Below are 13,420 nucleotides of genomic sequence, written 5' to 3'. Positions count from 1 at the left end.
CAAATCTAATAAAATTGAAAATGTGGAACTGACATGATAAAAATCAAAGTATTGTTTAATTTTCTCCTTAATGGAATGGAAAATATGGAAATGATTTTATTAAAAAAAACTTTGAATACAGTAAAATAATAACTAATCAAATGAACAGGCTTATATAACTATGTTACCACTTTCGGAGTTCCAAATCAGTGTTGTTTTGTGATGAATGAATTTTATCTAGACCTGTAATTTCATTGCATATAAATATTGCTTTAATTAAGGATTTTTTGGAATTATTCACATATTTTTCCTACAGTTGGTAAGCCAGTATATAATTTCCTTCTAATATTACATGTGAAAGTTTGTGCGTTTGAATGTTTGTTACTTAGTCTTTACTACTAAAACTATTTCGATAACATTTGGAGCAGAGGTTGCCGGTGAACAGAATTATAAAATTGAAACCCATCATTATAAAATTTATAACCTAAAGGAGAGGGAAAATTATATTTTAAGTTTTATAATAATTATCATGGACGGTAAGATACTATAAACATACCTTTCTCTAAATCCGCCAAGCAAAACGTGTGAAGCTTAAAGCCCTGAAGCCATGTTGCTGTTGCTCCGTAAGCAAGCAATGCGGTCAGTAGTGCAGTTCGACAGAGCGGAGCACAGGGTCATGGTGTGAAGCGATAACCTGGATTTCTGATGCACGTATTTAAATATTAATAAGAAATATTTTAATATATACGCTACATCATTGGTGTCGAAATTCTTGGTTCGAACCAGATGAGTGCAAAACTATGTGAAAAATTATTTCTAGAAAATCAATAAAAACCATCACTTACATCACGGAGATAAAAGGTTCTAGGCTCGATTCCCGATGGATGCACTTACAAAAATTTTCGACACGTTCTCCACCAGGATATCCTCCAGATGATTTTATATATATATAATATGTATATCATATACATGCCTTGGTGTAGGAGCATATGCATTTTCAGGTGGAGATGATGAATACACGCGTGTATAAGTATATAACATATCGTCAGATCATCGGTGACGTCACTCGAGTATCGGTAACGCCGACAGGAGAGATTGCTCGAACAGTCTGCCTCGCAGGCAGCATGATAAACACTATATTTTGAAAGAAATAAAAAGCATTAAACTGAAAACAAATGACGTTCACCACGAAGCTGGTTTTTTTGCCCGTCCAGATAAGCCAGGGATGGGGGGGGGGGGGACGTCTAGTGCAATTAATTTTATTGGGCCCTTTCATAAATTTTGTGCAAAATTTTTCGAATCACATAATTCAATAATATATAAAGATTGTACACGTTACAGAGACCATTGCCTTAAATGTGACCTGAGAGGATTGCTTTACTTGTAGGCCTTAATTACTTATAGGTGTTAGGAAAAGTATTGTAATTTCATCCTATTTAATTTCGTCTTATTCTCGGGGTAAACGCATTAATAAAAATTAAATGAAACTCAACCCCTCCCCCCCCCCCCCCCACCAACCGACTCATGCCCCCTCACCAATACCTACAGTGGCCGGGCCCCGGGGATTTTGCCACCCCCCCCCCCCCCCTCTGTCTTTCCCTCTCGAGGGGCCTGTTTGCAGGAGATTCGTGATGTAATATTGACGAGAACTAGACATCCTTGTAACTCCCGTGGGAATACATTGCCTCCCTCTACCCTTCCGTGTGGCATTTCGTTACGATTGTTACATATTTTTTGTTTTAACTTAGTCTGAGGCATAGGCTGAAACATAATTATTTAGTTAAAGAAAAGCTTCAAAGGATTTTTATTGCCTTATATAGGTAGTGACGCTATTTCTCCGAAATTATATTGTTCGCATTTATGAAACAAACCCGAGTGTAATTTATCTGGGGGGGGGGGGGAACCTACAATTTATTAAGATAAATTAGCAAGACCATTGTCTAAATTACAGTTCCAGGTTGGCTTTTCTCTCAGATCTAATCCACAACCCCCCTGGAATGACCCTTATATAAATATTAGCCCAGGTTAGGCAACCCCTGCTGTCACCACCATTATTTCCAATATAAAAAAAAGTACGCTTTAATGTGCAAAGAAGAAGGTTACTAAGTAAAAAAAAAATTACATGCAAGTTCATTGCGTGTCCTGATTGGTCGAGAGAGAGATCTTTCGAGTCGTCGCTCTCGCGTTGATTTTCGATCTACGTCGGAGAGACTCTATAAGTCTACAGCCATCAGTTTGAGAGAGCGATTTTTTTTCCCTTGTATAACTCAAACTAAGGCCTGTGTTACAATGGCACGGAAACTGAGACGGATATCCCACAACACTACGGCACTATCGCGTCTGCTGCTTCCACACGGAAGCGTAACAAACGGCAACCAATGAGATTACATTTCCAGGTTACGAAAAATTTAATTTAAAAAAATATATATAATGCTTGAGATCATAGCACGGGCAAAATGTACATATATAATAAAATAAACCACAAAGTAATAATAGAATACTAGACATTATCGTACTTGCATCAATATTTTACTCATTTAGAACATAAAAAAAAAATGGCTACCACAAACAACCAAAAACTCGGCTTCTACTGGTCGCATGAAGCAACGTAAACGGAAGAGCTTAGCATAGCCGAGCTAACCCGTAGGGGTCTGTCTCGGTCTGCGTGCTGTTGTAGAAACTCTGTTTCGTGCAATCCGTCTTCGTTCCCGTGTCATTGCAGAGAGGGCCTAAAACGTCTGAGTTTCCTGTATTTTTCTACTACAATATTTAGTTTAACTTCTTACTGACCGGAAAAAAATACGAGGTTTTAGCAATAACAGAGTTATATAAACCTAGAGCGAACTCTACTTTGTAATAATTAAATTATTATTACAATTTACGATAATAACTAGTCAGATTCAACTGTTCTGTTTAATACTGTATTGTGCTTGTGAAAAATGTGTTTGATTGTGGCCGGGCATATAGGTAGTGCCGTAAGCGTTTCAGGTAAAAACAGCTGCACGTCATACACAGCCTACACAGCTCAGGATGTCCACAAGGAAAAAATATTTCGTACCAATTTAGGCGAGAATAAAGTACTAGATTTGAAGAACAAAAAGTACTAAATTATAATTTGTTATGGTTTTAACAATTAAGGAAGTTATTATGACACTGCAATGCTCTAACTTAAATATCACACCACACACACATACATTCCATAGTTTTTAAAAATAATTACGCTTAATAATAAAACATATTGGAGTTACTGTAATATTATTATATTAAAGAAAAAAAGTACCAGATCTGAGCGTAAATGTACTAGACCACTAAAAAACTTATAAAAGTACTAGATCTAGTGATCTAGTACGAAAGTACTAACTGTGGTCACCCTGACACAGCTACCACACTGCCATCTTACGGTATGTGATGAGTCACAAGTTTCAGCAGTGCTGCCATCTAGAACGGAGTTTAATACTGTTGCTACTGTAGTGCTATCTAGCATTAGAATATGAACTTCACGGAGCGCACAGTTTTTCATTGCCATCTAACATTGGTTGGACAATAAAGGAAATCATGGAGAAAAAAAACGAGACACGTTACGCAATGCATTCTAGCGGCAGCGCCTGATCCTACGGGTTTAGCGCATTTGAATAAGGGTATTTTGGCAATTTTGAATGTTTAATTTTTTTTTTTACAAGTTTTATGCAGTTGTGATTATTTATTGTAGCTCGAAAAGTTCGTTCAATGTTGTTGCAACAATTACGCTCTTGCTAACTGCTCGAAGTTATTTTTTAAAGTTAAATTTATTTCTTTAGGCGCGCTGATGCCGAAGTCACTTGCGTGTGACTGCAATAGCGTATTTGTATTCTCTTACATGAACATATCAAGTGTACTGTGTGCCAAATAAATCTCTGTAATAGCAAAAATAAATAAATAATTCACAAAATTGTATAGACTTTAACCGTTACATAAAGAAACAGTAGCAACTTTAAGAATAACCTGTAATTTTAGGATTGTAATATTCATAATGTAAAATTTTACCAAATTCATACATGGGTATGTTAGCGTGGCTGTTAATTAAATATGTCTTGAGATCAATTTGCGTTCGTATTAACGTATTTTTAACATTTTCTTATATGCCTCATTGTTACATTTTAACACCGTCGTTAAAGAAAATAATATTATTACTTGTAATTTGTTTAAGTTAAGTGTTATAATAATAACTTTAAATACACAGCTCAGTCCGTTGGAGTGGGTATTTTACATGAGTTATGAATACATTATTTGTTTACTGAAAATAAAAATAAATCTTATAAATAAAGATACGCTTCCGAAATGATTGATTGAGTATACGTGACTATGTGTATATACATAGATATAAGAAATGTTTATGTTTGTTTGCATTATTTTATAAAAATAAAGTTTTATTCCTAGTTTGATGAAATTTTGCACGCTCCACCTTCAAAACAAGAGAAATGTCAGTGTCTACGTAAGACTCCTAAAACCACCTCCATTACTTTGGTAACTTACTTCTTCGCGAAATATTATACAACTGACGTTTCAAATAAAAGGAATATCACTGTCTACATCAAATGTGAAGGAAAAAATGTGTAAAACCTTTGTGAAAACCAAATCTAAATGAAATTACTGAGTATGAAGTAAAGAAGTTACATACCTGCAACGTTTGATTATTTTTAACATTTTATTCTTTTTATATAGGTATATAACTATCAGAACCCGGCAGACATTATCCTGCCAGTGTTTATTTATTTACATCTGTATTTATAAGATGGATGGTTTGTATGTAATCTAGAATCTATAAATCGTTTTATAAAAATTTGTAAAAATTAAATATTACTAATATTGAAAGATTCTATTATTTATGTTGGAATAAATTAATGATAAATTACATAAGTTTTTTATTATTAATTAAAGTAGACGCTCTGATGCGGTTAGTTTCCCGGCGTGGCTCTCGCGCTTCAGATTTTTCAGCAGTTACAATGGCTTACAGTTACCGCGCATTTCTGGTTCATCTTCCAATGTTCGATTTTTTTCCCTTGCATTTCAAGTAATTTCCAATATTTAATGTTTTTTTTGACAGATAAAACGTCCAAAGATAGTTTAGTTGCGTGTGATGCAAAAATCTCATTTGCCTACACGGTGTTGCCCGGGTTTAAAACATGGTGATAGATCTATATGGCAATGTGGTGGACCTAGAGAGATGACACATATTTACTGTATATGTATATATATTGTCACGATCCACCTTCAGAGGGGGGGGGGCGAGAATCGTAGCTCTTTACATAGAAACAACTCGCTTGGCATCAACTAGTCTTAACTTCATAAAATACTTTACTGTACCTAGGATCATAGGTTCGTCATCCCGTACAGGATGTCTGGTGAGAGCTGAACTAAGGAGATTTTGCAAAATAACATAATACTTAATTAAAATTATTTTATTCTTAAAGTCAAATACTCAACATCATTTTAAAGAACATTTAAATAGCGGGATTACAATTTAAAACAATAATCTCTTTACTTCCTTAACGATTGAACGACCTTACAAGAGAGAGAATGAGAGAACTTCACTAAACACTTCCCTAGTCCTTCCGAATACCTCAAATCATAATTAATACTTAAAATTAAAACAAAGATAAGTCCATACTCACATTTTCCGAAAAGCCTTTCTTGATCGATTACTTAAAACTAACGTAGGGGCCTCTCCTGCCCTTAAAATCCGAACGAACATTACATTTTAAAAAATTATAACTAAACGACTAGTGACAAGGGCCATTGCCTCCGCCCGAAAGCTTGAAGATGACTACATTATGACCTAACTTAAATTAAACGACTCGTGGCCTCTGGCGTCGGCCATAGCTTCCGCCCGAAAGCTTGAATTCCTACATCACGAACGAACTAACAACTCGTGACCACAGGTGAGACGCATAGCCTCCGCCTGAGTGAGCCTGAATTCCTACATCACGAACGAACTAACAACTCGTGACCACAGGTGAGACGCATAGCCTCCGCCTGAGTGAGCCCCGAGTCACCACTCACTTGCGCTTAAATTCGCGCGCCCTGCCGCGCCTACCATAACAAAAGCTCGTTATTGAAGTCAAATTTACTAAACAACTAACTAGAACATCTGGGAAGACTACCCCCCCTCTACCCCAATGTGCAGGCCACACCGCGCGGCTTGTTACGACAGCGCGCCCCAGTAACTGCGGCCCGTGGCTGCGCCAGCGCGCGGCCAAACAAACAAACAAAATTCTGCAAGCCCGCAGCGCGCCGCGCCGGCCCCGTGCCCCAATTACATGGTCACGCCACTTGCGCTGACGAGTGAACAGAGCAGCCAGCCCAGAGTCCCGTCAGTAAAGTCCCTAAATTTGATTTCAACAACCCTGCAAAATTTCAACCCGCGACATAACCCTCCCCTCACAGAGCTCGAGCCCCATCGAGCTACCTCAAAATTACAAATTGTCTTTTTCCATTAAACCATAACTATAAATTCCTCATTTCACAAAAATAATAATTTTCTTAGTTCCTTGCTGTCTGAACATACATCTAGATTCTGCATAAGATTTATTTTAAAACAACAAGTATTCATAAAATTAAATGTAAAACTTTTATCTGGTTTGTTCTCACAGGAACCTTCAGAGGCTCGAGTTCTCAATTCTAAAAAAATTGTTCTGTTAGTGAAGCTCTCTTTACAAATTAAATTACTGTTCTTAGTTTCTCAGTATTCGTTAAACAATGTGCAAATTCTTGATAATTATTATTTTTTTTTTTTTCAGTTTCCGTTTATTACCATACTTCTTTCGTTCTTCAAAAAAAATTAAGTGTCCTTACAATGTTTCAATTAATTAAACTCTTATCTCGTGAAGGTTGGTGCAACTCCTCGAAGTCAGTGTTGTCGAGAAGAGTAGCTCCCTGGGCTGGCCATCAGCAAACACCACTCAACTCCAACAGCTACTGGACTGGCTTCCAGGGCAGCTCACAACTTCTCCCCACATCTGCTTCGGAGTTGTGCCATCCTCATCACGAACAGATTACAATTCTGAAACATCATCAACAGGCATTACCATCACGCCTGACAAATACAAAACTAACTACTAAACTGCAATCGATGGGCAAGGATGCAAACACACAAAAAAATAAAATTAATTAATTCAACTGCTAACATAAAGTATCCCACCCTTAGCATAATCTAATCAGGCAAATAATTTGATAGGAAAAACTTAAGGAAGGGAAACATGACCTCCAATGATTTTCCCTAACTCTTGAGTCTTGATCTTCTCTATACAGCAAATAGTCCCCACGAAGTAACTGGGTTGAAGGTCAGTTCACATGACCCACCCATAACCTCTTCTACTCTTCTTTTCTTCTGGGGGCAACCACAATGCCCACCAATCTCTCTCCATGGTGCCGAACCAGCTATCCCATGAGAGTAAACAACGTAGTCAATAGAAGCGCAGAGGGGAAACACCAATCTCTGGCTTGTCGAGTCATAAAACTGCTTTATCTTCTTCTTCTTCTGAGTAAAAATATCTGACTAACCTTGCTTCTATTCTTCCAAACAGTAAAAGTTCATCAGGTATCTTCATGAAAGAAACATTCTAACTAATAATTCTTCATTTTTCTTCTTCTTTATTTCTGTTAGTTGTAATAGAAGGCCATGTTAGGGAGGTTATAGGGAAAAAGAGTGGCCAATTCCCACCCCATCACCCACCTAGATCATGACTAATTAACTTTTAAATTTTCTATTTCAAACAAATAAAAAAAACATTTTTTTATTCAAACTTTTAAATTATAATTACTTTTACTTCATAACCTCAAAAGCTAATCAATAATTCTAAATGAAATTGTGATTTACTGCATCCTTGTTCCATCCGATCTGTTTGTTTATAACCTTTCTTGTAAAGTATAAAATTTTCAAACATTACTAATTCAAAAAAAAATTAAATTCTGGTGTCCTTTGAGTTACAATTAACTTTACTATTTCTTAGCTTGAAATAATTTAAGTTTTCAGAACTATTTCATTGTCTAATTCACAACACTTAAAAATCAACTCAAAACAACAAATCATCAAAATCAATAAGATCATCTGACCTACCTATCAGTACTGTGAACTTGAACTGTTCGTACACATTTATAATAAGCTATTGTATTTAAATTCCAACCTAAATAAGGTTTTAAAAAAAACTACTAATCCCTCTGTAAATTAAGAAAATTAACTTTAAAAATTAAACTTAAGGTATTAGTTCTTTTTGACAGCTACCACAACTCACTAGTTCCATTACATTACTATAACCTAAAAAGTTCTGTAAATAATGTTTATAACAAAAAAAAACTCCAGTTACTGTCTTCCATAAAAAAAAATAAAACTTTACATGACCTTATTAATCTCCACTTGTAAGTCCATGGCTGCCAGCTTTCTCTTCTCTTGAATCTTCAGTCTTGGCTCTTGTTTCAGTGATCTTGTATCTTGTCTCTCGAACTCTTGTCATCTTGTAAACTGGACTGCTGCTCAGCTCATCTTAAGGAATCTGTAACAGTTTCAAAAATACATGTTAATTTAAATTACATAATTCCTGTTCTTTGGTCCTAAAAAAAAATTGTATTATTAGTACACATTACCCTGAAACAACATTATTATTCATTGTTTATTACTTAAAAAAAATGCTTTACCATAAAATCCTTTTTTGTTCTTTTCATTAGGCCTATTTATTTTCCTTCTTCTTTATTAAATTCTGCTTCAAATGTTAATCCTAACTTAAGACCTACCATCTATTTATTATTCATTACCTACATTATTTATGTTACCCTAAAATTCCCATAAGTTTCTAATACTTCCTATCAAAGACATTCTCTCTAAAAAAAAATTTACTTGTGACTCTTAACTTAACAAACTTAAAAAAAACTTTTACACTAGACTTAACTTATTATTCATTCTTAGTTACTAAATTTCTATATGTAAACTTTAGTACTTACAAACAAAAACTGCCTATTTCTCTCTACCTCTTAATCTCTTTCAATTATTACAATAATAATGTTACCTTGCATCTTTAAACTTTCTTCTTTTCAATTAAATTAGACATCTCATAACAATAAAAATTCTGCCTATACTCTTCTTATGGGTATCCAACCCAACAACAAAATTTCAAATTCTCAAGTTTCCTTATATTTAAATTATGCAATGCACATAACCTCTGTGGTGCCTGTACCCTTTTAGGCCTACCACCTTCTCCTCTCACAGCATGACAACTCTTATTCCTCGGGGTCTGTATTCACTGTTCCAAATCAAATATCTCAAATAAATTAAAAACAAATTTATTATTTTAAGAAAACAAAAATTTACATTGAATTTACTATGGAGCCTGGAAATCTTAATGTCTCACAGCAGCTAACATGACTAAATCCCATGGAACCCCAGGTTTACCTAACCTGTGCCCAAAAATTTAAGCATACCAGGCTTTCCCTGCACTGGTTTTACAGCATCACACACTATTTAGGGCCCCTGATCTGCCATCAGTCCCAAGGAGTTTTCCCACAACCCCTCTCTACACAAGCGCCTACCGCATTCCTCTCAATTGGCTATCGGTTTTACGGCATTCTTTTGGGATCCGACCATCAAGTTAGGGCTAATCGAACACTAAACCTCCATACTTCCAAACTAATGTAAATCAATTAAATTTTCTCTGTAAATTCTAAAAATCAAAAAAAATTATTCCAACATGCCAAAGAAACTTCCAAAAAAAATTCATAATCTTATCTTCAAACCATTAAAATAAAAATAAATAGATTACTCTGTTTTCTCCTTAATAACTGTAAACTGTCAACAAATATCATGTCGTAAATTTTAACTATGCTTACTGACTCTTAATCATAAAATCTCATTTGTCCTAATTAATAAACAACCGATTTCCTTAAAATCTCACTGTATCTCTCACACTCAAACTTCACTGGCTGAATATCTCAATAAATTCAAAAACAATTATCTAAACTCTTAAAGAAACTCCTCCCCAATTATACAAATTACTTCACCTTATTTTATTTCATTACTTAAAACACCTTACTCAAAAAAAATTAATTAATTATCTAGCTATCTTCCATTATTATTTATTTACCGAACAAAACTTTCTCCTAAATTAATTTAGTAAAATTCAATTTCACATTAGGCAAGTACACTAACTCTCTACAGCAATGTTTCTCATTTCCCTCCTTCCTAACTGAATCCAATCTTACTTAACCTCCAGGGAATTTACCTCACAAAATAACCAAAAATTTCACTGTAGTGCCTATCTGCTATAGGCCCACTACACAGGGGGCTCTAACCCCACCAACAAACTTCATTGAAATGGTACCCTATCCCATACAGGATAGCCACTTCGGTACTACCATGGGGAACTCCTGCCCCAAACTACTAACAACACTCAGGATTCTCCTAACCCTTAATTCACGTAGATAGCCCATCTCCTATGGGTCTGCTCTACAATCCCTACTTCCCAGGGACACAACACCTCACCTTAGGGTCCCTTGCCCTAATGAAAACATTAATTTTCTCTGTTCCCTTGGAGTAAATTCCCTCTACACACAAAATCTAGCCTTCCCAGTTTTCTCAATGCTTATCGATTTTATAGTGTACCTCCTTAATAATGTTTACAAATCCCAAAAAAATATTTTTAAAACCGAGGTAGAATTTAACTAACAAAAACATAAACAACTTACAACGAAACACTTCTAGCCTATACATCATACACTTCTTAAATTAAATTACTTACATACTGAAAGTTCCTCTTCTCCTAAAACACACTTAAATTTAAATTTATTTAACCAATAGTCTATTTTCTTATCGCTAAGTTACCGTACAGCTGATCAAAACAAGGTCACGGCCTGTCCACGTCTCCGTATGAGCCCGTGACGTCACCGAATTCCATCAGGTGCGCCAACCCTCGCTTGCGGTTCCTCCGTTCTCCGCTAGGTCTCAGCACCTCCCCGTCACGTGTTCATTCTGCCACGTCCACTGACGTGTCGTTCTGAAACAACTCTCAACATTTTTCTAATTAAAACAAAACATCACTATAAATTCTATAACTCTCTTTTACATAAACTCTCGTTTTCTCTTTAATTCCTTTCTAACGTTTATCCTTCCCTCGACTGATTTAATTCGTACGTCTCGTCTCCTACGCGCACGACAGCAAAACAAACTTCACTTGAAAATAATTCCTATTTACGAAAAAAACTTTATTTTAAATTTTAACTCTCTTAACCTACAATCTTAAAATTAATTTCAATTAAATTAAACCACTTGCATTATCTCTATTAATCATTTAACTTATAACGTATTCTCCTCACGTAATAATCCCCGATATAAATCTACAATAAATTCAACGACTTAAAACAACTTATCACTATAAACTTTATCCTTACAAGTATCCTCAAATAAACATCTGTTACGTCAAAAAAAAAATCTCAAAGACTTCCTCCACTATAGACTAAAATTCCGTAATCCTCTCCTCAAGTAAACTCTTAATAACCTGCTATCAGAAGCTGAAACTAACTTAATAATAAACATAAAAATCTACCTCTCTCTCTCTCCAGAAATAGAACCTATCCGGCGAACTCTACCATTTCTGTCACGTGCACCTTCAGAGGGGGGAGAGAGCGAGAATCGTAGCTCTTTACATAGAAACAACTCGCTTGGCATCAACTAGTCTTAACTTCATAAAATACTTTACTGTACCTAGGATCATAGGTTCGTCATCCCGTACAGGATGTCTGGTGAGAGCTGAACTAAGGAGATTTTGCAAAATAACATAATACTTAATTAAAATTATTTTATTCTTAAAGTCAAATACTCAACATCATTTTAAAGAACATTTAAATAGCGGGATTACAATTTAAAACAATAATCTCTTTACTTCCTTAACGATTGAACGACCTTACAAGAGAGAGAATGAGAGAACTTCACTAAACACTTCCCTAGTCCTTCCGAATACCTCAAATCATAATTAATACTTAAAATTAAAACAAAGATAAGTCCATACTCACATTTTCCGAAAAGCCTTTCTTGATCGATTACTTAAAACTAACGTAGGGGCCTCTCCTGCCCTTAAAATCCGAACGAACATTACATTTTAAAAAATTATAACTAAACGACTAGTGACAAGGGCCATTGCCTCCGCCCGAAAGCTTGAAGATGACTACATTATGACCTAACTTAAATTAAACGACTCGTGGCCTCTGGCGTCGGCCATAGCTTCCGCCCGAAAGCTTGAATTCCTACATCACGAACGAACTAACAACTCGTGACCACAGGTGAGACGCATAGCCTCCGCCTGAGTGAGCCTGAATTCCTACATCACGAACGAACTAACAACTCGTGACCACAGGTGAGACGCATAGCCTCCGCCTGAGTGAGCCCCGAGTCACCACTCACTTGCGCTTAAATTCGCGCGCCCTGCCGCGCCTACCATAACAAAAGCTCGTTATTGAAGTCAAATTTACTAAACAACTAACTAGAACATCTGGGAAGACTACCCCCCCTCTACCCCAATGTGCAGGCCACACCGCGCGGCTTGTTACGACAGCGCGCCCCAGTAACTGCGGCCCGTGGCTGCGCCAGCGCGCGGCCAAACAAACAAACAAAATTCTGCAAGCCCGCAGCGCGCCGCGCCGGCCCCGTGCCCCAATTACATGGTCACGCCACTTGCGCTGACGAGTGAACAGAGCAGCCAGCCCAGAGTCCCGTCAGTAAAGTCCCTAAATTTGATTTCAACAACCCTGCAAAATTTCAACCCGCGACAATATAATATATGACCTATGATTTTCTGTTTACCCATGGCGATCGGTTGAACGGTATATAAATTGATGCGATGCAGCGCCATCTAACGGCGAGCTACAAAAAAAATGTTTAGTATAAAAACCTTATCCATGAAAAAACACTTCGATGTGCCAAATTTCATGGAGATCGGTCTAACGGTGTCGGAGTTTATATATATATATATATATATATAGTGTTTTAAAAGCATGTTTAATAAAAATTAAATACTAATTTCTAGAATAGGTGCTGTTCTAAAAAAAAAACTGAATTTAATTCTGAAAATTTTATTTTGAGAACCTCTCATTCTATTTAATACTTAAAGACTGCTGAACATAATTGTGTATCATGTATTAAATTCAATTAATATATACGTATTTATGAGTATTTTTAACAAGATCATCTACCAATTTACTTAAAAACAAAGTATTTAAAACATTTAAATAAAAACCAAAATTTAAAATGATAAGTTTTTCTCGAGCAAAATCATTATTTAAATTTCTATTGGCGATCGTTAGAGTTCTTAATTTCTACTATTTCCTGAGATATTAGTGAGATTAACAATTTTGTTTTAAAATACAATTATTAAAGAACTTACTCATAAAAATTATGCAATGGTTATACTGGAGGCAATTGTTG

At 35.7% G+C, this 13,420-nt stretch overlaps 1 long non-coding RNA gene across 1 annotated transcript; it reads right to left on the bottom strand.

The window, feature by feature from the left end:
- Window positions 1-6,739: 6,739 nt before the first annotated feature.
- Window positions 6,740-12,760, bottom strand: LOC134536271 (uncharacterized). Its single transcript, XR_010075779.1, has 2 exons — window positions 10,743-12,760; window positions 6,740-8,507 (listed from the first exon to the last, which is right to left on the bottom strand). It is a non-coding gene; the product is annotated as an uncharacterized LOC134536271 (long non-coding RNA).
- Window positions 12,761-13,420: the final 660 nt, after the last annotated feature.

Source organism: Bacillus rossius, chromosome 10, assembly GCF_032445375.1.
Source record: "Bacillus rossius redtenbacheri isolate Brsri chromosome 10, Brsri_v3, whole genome shotgun sequence".
Taxonomy (NCBI): domain Eukaryota; kingdom Metazoa; phylum Arthropoda; class Insecta; order Phasmatodea; family Bacillidae; genus Bacillus; species Bacillus rossius.
This window is presented reverse-complemented; position numbering and strand designations above follow the sequence as displayed.